Source organism: Odontesthes bonariensis, chromosome 6, assembly GCF_027942865.1.
Source record: "Odontesthes bonariensis isolate fOdoBon6 chromosome 6, fOdoBon6.hap1, whole genome shotgun sequence".
Taxonomy (NCBI): domain Eukaryota; kingdom Metazoa; phylum Chordata; class Actinopteri; order Atheriniformes; family Atherinopsidae; genus Odontesthes; species Odontesthes bonariensis.
In genome coordinates, this window is record NC_134511.1 from 24,563,390 (window position 1) to 24,573,182 (window position 9,793).

General features: G+C 33.8%; 1 long non-coding RNA gene across 1 annotated transcript; it reads right to left on the reverse strand.

Moving 5' to 3' along the window:
- Positions 1 to 1,114: 1,114 nt before the first annotated feature.
- On the reverse strand, positions 1,115 to 4,062 carry LOC142382932 (uncharacterized). Its single transcript, XR_012769967.1, has 4 exons — positions 3,798 to 4,062; positions 3,193 to 3,322; positions 2,318 to 2,447; positions 1,115 to 1,421 (listed from the first exon to the last, which is right to left on the reverse strand). It is a non-coding gene; the product is annotated as an uncharacterized LOC142382932 (long non-coding RNA).
- Positions 4,063 to 9,793: the final 5,731 nt, after the last annotated feature.

Consider the following 9,793-nt stretch of genomic DNA (forward strand, 5'->3'; position numbering starts at 1 on the left):
CTATTTGATAACTATCATTTAACCATCTTTTAACTATTTGATAACTATCATTTAACTATAATTTAACTATCATTCAACCATCATTTAACTATCATTTAACTATCATTTAACGATCATTCAACCATCATTTAACTATCATTTAACTATCATTTAACTATATGATAACTATCAGTTAACCATCATCTAACTATCATTTAACTATCATTTAACTATTTGATAACTATCATTTATTTATCATTCAACCATCATTTAACTATCATTTAACTATCATTTAACCATCATACAACCATCATTTAACTATCATTTAACTATCATTTAACTATATGATAACTATCAGTTAACCATCATCTAACTATCATTTAACTATCATTTAACTATTTGATAACTATCATTTATTTATCATTTAACTATCATTTAACAATCATTTAACCATCATTTAGAGAGAGTGTCTGGCGAGCACTCTGCCACGCTTCCTCGAGGAGTGAGGGTCTCCACGTGACATGTGTTCCCCAGACCACCTCTGTCACCATTGGAGAAACCCATCCTCGAGGTAGCGGGGTGACTGTTGACCACTGTCTTGCCTCGGTTCATCGTTGAGCGAGGGAAAACCCTACGCACATGTGCTCCCCAGGCAGCTAGGGTTTAAGAGCTCTGTCGCCAGACCCCTCTTCGATGGACCGTGGTTTGGGGGAAGGCGGAGGTCAGCAGCAGCTGTACAAAATAACAAAAAAACAAAAAACATAATTTAACTATCATTTAACCATCATTTAAACATTATTTAACCATTATTTAGGAGGAGGACGGTTTAACCATCATTTAACCATCATTTAACTATTTGATAACTATTTGATAACTATCATTTAACTATCATTTAACTATCATTCAACCATCATTTAACTATCATTTAACTATCATTTAACTATCATTTAACCATCATTCAACCATCATTTAACTATCATTTAACTATCATACAACCATCATTTAACTATCATTTAACTATCATTTAACTATATGATAACTATCAGTTAACCATCATTTAACTATCATTTAACTGTCATTTACCTATCATTTAACTATTTGATAACTATCATTTATTTATCATTTAACTATCATTTAACCATCATTTAACTATCATTTAACCATCATTTAGAGAGAGTGCCTGGCGAGCACTCTGCCACGCTTCCTCGAGGAGTGAGGGTCTCCACGTGACATGTGTTCCCCAGACCACCTCTGTCACCATTGGAGAAACCCATCCTCGAGGTAGCGGGGTGACTGTTGACCACTGTCTTGCCTCGGTTCATCGTTGAGCGAGGGAAAACCCTACGCACATGTGCTCCCCAGGCAGCTAGGGTTTAAGAGCTCTGTCGCCAGACCCCTCTTCAATGGACCGTGGTTTGGGGGAAAGCGGAGGTCAGCAGCAGCTGCACAAAATAACAAAAAAACAAAAAACATCATTTAACTATCATTTAACCATCATTTAAACATTATTTAGGAGGAGGATGATTTAGCCATCATTTAACCATCATTTAACAATCATTTAACCATCATTTAGGAGGAGTAGGAGGAGGAGGACGATTTAACCATCATTTAAACATTATTTAACCATTATTTAACCATCATTTAACCATCATTTAACAATCATTTAACCATTATTTAACCATTATTTAACCTTTATTTAACCATTATTTAGGAGGAGGACGAGTTAACCATCATTTAACAATCATTTAACCATTATTTAGGAGGAGGAGGACGATTTAACCATCATTTAACTATGATTTAACCATCATTTAACTATCATTTAACCATCATTTAACTATCATTTAACTATCATTTAACCATCATTTAACCATCATTTAACTATCATTTAACCGTCATTTAACCATCATTTAACTATTTGATAACTATCATTTAACTATCATTTAACTATCATTCAACCATCATTTAACTATCATTTAACTATCATTTGACTATATGATAACTATCAGTTAACCATCATTTAACTATCATTTAACCATCATTTAACTATTTGATAACTATCATTTAACTATCATACAACCATCATTTAACTATCATTTAACTATCATTTAACTATATGATAACTATCAGTTAACCATCATTTAACTATCATTTAACTATCATTTAACCATCATTTAACTATCATTTAACCATCATTTAGAGAGAGTGCCTGGCGAGCACTCTGCCACGCTTCCTCGAGGAGTGAGGGTCTCCACGTGACATGTGTTCCCCAGACCACCTCTGTCACCATTGGAGAAACCCATCCTCGAGGTAGCGGGGTGACTGTTGACCACTGTCTTGCCTCGGTTCATCGTTGAGCGAGGGAAAACCCTACGCACATGTGCTCCCCAGGCAGCTAGGGTTTAAGAGCTCTGTCGCCAGACCCCTCTTCGATGGACCGTGGTTTGGGGGAAAGCGGAGGTCAGCAGCAGCTGCACAAAATAACAAAAAAACAAAAAACAAAATTTAACTATCATTTAACCATCATTTAAACATTATTTAACCATTATTTAACCATCATTTAACCATCATTTAACAATCATTTAACCATCATTTAGGAGGAGTCGGAGGAGGAGGACGATTTAACCATCATTTAACCTTTATTTAACCTTTATTTAACCATTATTTAGGAGGAGGACGAGTTAACCATCATTTAACTATGATTTAACCATCATTTAACTATCATTTAACCATCATTTAACTACCATTTAACTATCATTTAACCATCATTTAACCATCATTTAACCATCATTTAACCATTATTTAACCATTATTTAGGAGGAGGACGGTTTAACCATCATTTAACCATCATTTAACTATTTGATAACTATCATTTAACTATCATTTAACTATCATTCAACCATCATTTAACTATCATTTAACTATCATTTAACTATTTGATAACTATCATTTAACTATCATACAACCATCATTTAACTATCATTTAACTATCATTTAACTATATGATAACTATCAGTTAACCATCATTTAACTATCATTTAACCATCATTTAACTATCATTTAACCATCATTTAGAGAGAGTGCCTGGCGAGCACTCTGCCACGCTTCCTCGAGGAGTGAGGGTCTCCACGTGACATGTGTTCCCCAGACCACCTCTGTCACCATTGGAGAAACCCATCCTCGAGGTAGCGGGGTGACTGTTGACCACTGTCTTGCCTCGGTTCATCGTTGAGCGAGGGAAAACCCTACGCACATGTGCTCCCCAGGCAGCTAGGGTTTAAGAGCTCTGTCGCCAGACCCCTCTTCGATGGACCGTGGTTTGGGGGAAAGCGGAGGTCAGCAGCAGCTGCACAAAATAACAAAAAAACAAAAAACATCATTTAACTATCATTTAACCATCATTTAAACATTATTTAACCATTATTTAGGAGGAGGAGGAGGACGATTTAACCATCATTTAACCATCATTTAAACATTATTTAGGAGGAGGATGATTTAACCATCATTTAACCATCATTTAGGAGGAGGAGGAGGAAGAGGAGGAGGACGATTTAACCATCATTTAAACATTATTTAACCATTATTTAACCATCATTTACCATCATTTAACCATTATTTAACCATTATTTAGGAGGAGGACGGGTTAACCATCATTTAACAATCATTTAACCATCATTTAGAGAGAGTGCCTGGCGAGCACTCTGCCACGCTTCCTCGAGGAGTGAGGGTCTCCACGTGACATGTGTTCCCCAGACCACCTCTGTCACCATTGGAGAAACCCATCCTCGAGGTAGCGGGGTGACTGTTGACCACTGTCTTGCCTCGGTTCATCGTTGAGCGAGGGAAAACCCTACGCACATGTGCTCCCCAGGCAGCTAGGGTTTAAGAGCTCTGTCGCCAGACCCCTCTTCGATGGACCGTGGTTTGGGGGAAAGCGGAGGTCAGCAGCAGCTGCACAAAATAACAAAAAAACAAAAAACATCATTTAACTATCATTTAACCATCATTTAAACATTATTTAACCATTATTTAACCATCATTTAACCATCATTTAACAATCATTTAACCATCATTTAGGAGGAGTCGGAGGAGGAGGACGATTTAACCATCATTTAAACATTATTTAACCATTATTTAACCATCATTTAACCATAATTTAACCATTATTTAACCATTATTTAACCATTATTTAGGAGGAGGACGAGTTAACCATCATTTAACAATCATTTAACCATTATTTAAGAGGAGGAGGAGGACGATTTAACCATCATTTAACTATGATTTAATCATCATTTAACTATCATTTAACCATCATTTAACTATCATTTAACTATCATTTACCTATCATTTAACCATCATTTAACCATTATTTAACCATTATTTAGGAGGAGGACGGTTTAACCATCATTTAACCATCATTTACCTATTTGATAACTATCATTTAACTATCATTTAACTATCATTCAACCATCATTTAACTATCATTTAACTATCATTTAACTATTTGATAACTATCATTTAACCATCATTTAACTATTTGATAACTATCATTTAACTATCATTTAACTATCATTCAACCATCATTCAACTATCATTTAACTATTTGATAACTATCATTCAACCATCATTTAACTATCATTTAACTATTTGATAACTATCATTTAACCATCATTTAACTATTTGATAACTATCATTTAACTATCATTTAACTATCATTCAACCATCATTTAACTATCATTTAACTATCATACAACCATCATTTAACTATCATTTAACTATCATTTAACTATATGATAACTATCAGTTAACCATCATTTAACTATCATTTAACCATCATTTAGAGAGAGTGCCTGGCGAGCACTCTGCCACGCTTCCTCGAGGAGTGAGGGTCTCCAAGTGACATGTGTTCCCCAGACCACCTCTGTCACCATTGGAGAAACCCATCCTCGAGGTAGCGGGGTGACTGTTGACCACTGTCTTGCCTCGGTTCATCGTTGAGCGAGGGAAAACCCTACGCACATGTGCTCCCCAGGCAGCTAGGGTTTAAGAGCTCTGTCGCCAGACCCCTCTTCGATGGACCGTGGTTTGGGGGAAGGCGGAGGTCAGCAGCAGCTGCACAAAATAACAAAAAAACAAAAAACATCATTTAACTATCATTTAACCATCATTTAAACATTATTTAACCATTATTTAGGAGGAGGAGGAGGACGATTTAACCATCATTTAAACATTATTTAACTTTCATTTAACCATCATTTAACTATCATTTAACTATCATACAACCATCATTTAACTATCATTTAACTATCAGTTAACCATCATTTAACTATCATTTAACTATCATTTAACTATTTGATAACTATCATTTATTTATCATTTAACTATCATTTAACCATCATTTAGAGAGAGTGCCTGGCGAGCACTCTGCCACGCTTCCTCGAGGAGTGAGGGTCTCCACGTGACATGTGTTCCCCAGACCACCTCTGTCACCATTGGAGAAACCCATCCTCGAGGTAGCGGGGTGACTGTTGACCACTGTCTTGCCTCGGTTCATCGTTGAGCGAGGGAAAACCCTACGCACATGTGCTCCCCAGGCAGCTAGGGTTTAAGAGCTCTGTCGCCAGACCCCTCTTCGATGGACCGTGGTTTGGGGGAAAGCGGAGGTCAGCAGCAGCTGCACAAAATAACAAAAAAACAAAAAACATCATTTAACTATCATTTAACCATCATTTAAACATTATTTAACCATTATTTAGGAGGAGGAGGAGGACGATTTAACCATCATTTAACCATCATTTAAACATTATTTAACAATCATTTAACCATCATTTAACTATTTGATAACTATCATTTAACTATCATTTAACTATCATTCAACCATCATTTAACTATCATTTAACTATTTGATAACTATCATTTAACCATCATTTAACTATTTGATAACTATAATTTAACTATCATTTAACTATCATTCAACCGTCATTTAACTATCATTTAACTATCATTTAACTATTTGATAACTATCATTTAACTATCATTCAACCATCATTTAACTATCATTTAACTATTTGATAACTATCATTTAACCATCATTTAACTATTTGATAACTATCATTTAAATATCATTTAACTATCATTTAACCATCATTCAACCATCATTTAACTATCATTTAACTATTTGATAACTATCATTTAACCATCTTTTAACTATTTGATAACTATCATTTAACTATCATTTAACTATCATTCAACCATCATTTAACTATCATTTAACTATATGATAACTATCAGTTAACCATCATTTAACTATCATTTAACTATCATTTAACTATTTGATAACTATCATTTATTTATCATTTAACTATCATTTAACCATCATTTAACTATCATTTAACCATCATTTAACTATTTGATAACTATCATTTAACTATCATTCAACCATCATTTAACTATCATTTAACTATTCTATAACTATCATTTAACCATCATTTAAGTATCATTTAACTATCATTTAACTATCATACAACCATCATTTAACTATCATTTAACTATCATTTAACTATATCATAACTATCAGTTAACCATCATTTAACTATCATTTAACCATCATTTAACCATCATTTAACTATCATTTAACCATCATTTAGAGAGAGTGCCTGGCGAGCACTCTGCCACGCTTCCTCGAGGAGTGAGGGTCTCCACGTGACATGTGTTCCCCAGACCACCTCTGTCACCATTGGAGAAACCCATCCTCGAGGTAGCGGGGTGACTGTTGACCACTGTCTTGCCTCGGTTCATCGTTGAGCGAGGGAAAACCCTACGCACATGTGCTCCCCAGGCAGCTAGGGTTTAAGAGCTCTGTCGCCAGACCCCTCTTCGATGGACCGTGGTTTGGGGGAAAGCGGAGGTCAGCAGCAGCTGCACAAAATAACAAAAAAACAAAAAACTAAATTTAACTATCATTTAACCATCATTTAAACATTATTTAGGAGGAGGACGATTTAACCATCATTTAAACATTATTTAACCATTATTTAGGAGGAGGAGGAGGACGATTTAACCATCATTTAATTATTATTTAACTATCATTTAATTATCATTTAACTATCATTTAACTATTTGATAACTATCATTTAACTATCATTTAACTATCATTTAACCATCATTTAACTATCATTTAACTATCATTTAACTATTTGATAACTATTATTTAACCATCATTTAATTATCATTTAACTATCATTTAATTATCATTTAACTATCATTTAATTATCATTTAACTATCATTTAACTATTTGATAACTATCATTTAACTATCATTTAACTATCATTTAACCATCATTTAACCATCATTTAACTATCATTTAACTATCATTTAACTATTTGATAACTATCATTTAACTATCATTTAACTATCATTTAACCATCATTTAACCATCATTTAACTATCATTTAACTATCATTTAACTATCATTTAACTATTTGATAACTATCATTTAACCATCATTTAACTATTTGATAACTATCATTTAACTATCATTTAACCATCATTCAACCATCATTTAACTATTTGATAACTATCATTTAACTATCATTTAACTATCATTCAACCATCATTTAACTATTTGATAACTATCATTTAACTATTTGATAACTATCATTTAACTATCATTCAACCATCATTTAACAATCATTTAACCATCATTTAGAGAGAGTGCCTGGCGAGCACTCTGCCACGCTTCCTCGAGGAGTGAGGGTCTCCACGTGACATGTGTTCCCCAGACCACCTCTGTCACCATTGGAGAAACCCATCCTCGAGGTAGCGGGGTGACTGTTGACCACTGTCTTGCCTCGGTTCATCGTTGAGCGAGGGAAAACCCTACGCACATGTGCTCCCCAGGCAGCTAGGGTTTAAGAGCTCTGTCGCCAGACCCCTCTTCGATGGACCGTGGTTTGGGGGAAGGCGGAGGTCAGCAGCAGCTGCACAAAATAACAAAAAAACAAAAAACATCATTTAACTATCATTTAACCATCATTTAAACATTATTTAGGAGGAGGACGATTTAGCCATCATTTAACCATCATTTAACTATCATTTAACCATCATTTAAGCATCATTTAACCATCATTTAACCATCATTTAACCATTATTTAGGAGGAGGACGAGTTAACCATCATTTAACAATCATTTAACCATTATTTAGGAGGAGGAGGAGGAGGATTTAACCATCATTTAAACATTATTTAACCATTATTTAACCATCACTTAACCATTATTTAACCATTATTTAACCATTATTTAGGAGGAGGACGAGTTAACCATCATTTAACAATCATTTAACCATTATTTAGGAGGAGGAGGAGGAGGATTTAACCATCATTTAAACATTATTTAACCATTATTTAACCATCACTTAACCATTATTTAACCATTATTTAACCATTATTTAGGAGGAGGACGATTTAACCATCATTTAACTATGATTTAACCATCATTTAACTATCATTTAACCATCATTTAACTATCATTTAACCATCATTTAACTATCATTTAACTATCATTTAACTATCATTTAACCATCATTTAACCATTATTTAACCATTATTTAGGAGAAGGACGGTTTAACCATCATTTAACCATCATTTAACTATTTGATAACTATCATTTAACTATCATTTAACTATCATTCAACCATCATTTAACTATCATTTAACTATTTGATAACTATCATTTAACCATCATTTAACTATTTGATAACTATCATTTAACCATCATTTAACTATTTGATAACTATCACTTAACTATCATTTAACTATTTGATAACTATCATTTAACCATCATTTAACTCTCATTTAACTATCATTTAACTATATCATAACTATCAGTTAACCATCATTTAACTATCATTTAACCATCATTTAACTATCATTTAACCATCATTTAGAGAGAGTGCCTGGCGAGCACTCTGCCACGCTTCCTCGAGGAGTGAGGGTCTCCACGTGACATGTGTTCCCCAGACCACCTCTGTCACCATTGGAGAAACCCATCCTCGAGGTAGCGGGGTGACTGTTGACCACTGTCTTGCCTCGGTTCATCGTTGAGCGAGGGAAAACCCTACGCACATGTGCTCCCCAGGCAGCTAGGGTTTAAGAGCTCTGTCGCCAGACCCCTCTTCGATGGACCGTGGTTTGGGGGAAAGCGGAGGTCAGCAGCAGCTGCACAAAATAACAAAAAAACAAAAAACATCATTTAACTATCATTTAACCATCATTTAAACATTATTTAACCATTATTTAACCATCATTTAAACATTATTTAACCATTATTTAACCATCATTTAAACATTATTTAGGAGGAGGACGATTTAGCCATCATTTAACCATCATTTAAACATTATTTAGGAGGAGGACGATTTAGCCATCAGTTAACCATCATTTAACCATCATTTATCAATCTTTTAACCATCATTTAGGAGGAGGAGGAGGACGATTTAACCATCATTTAACTATCATTTAATTATCATTTAACTATCATTTAATTATCATTTAACTATCATTTAACTATTTGATAACTATCATTTAACTATCATTTAACTATTTGATAACTATCATTTAACCATCATTTAAACATTATTTAACCATTATTTAGGAGGAGGAGGACGATTTAACCATCATTTAACTATCATTTAATTATCATTTAACTATCATTTAATTATCATTTAACTATCATTTAACTATTTGATAACTATCATTTAACTATCATTTAACCATCATTTAACTATCATTTAACTATCATTTAACTATCATTTAACTATCA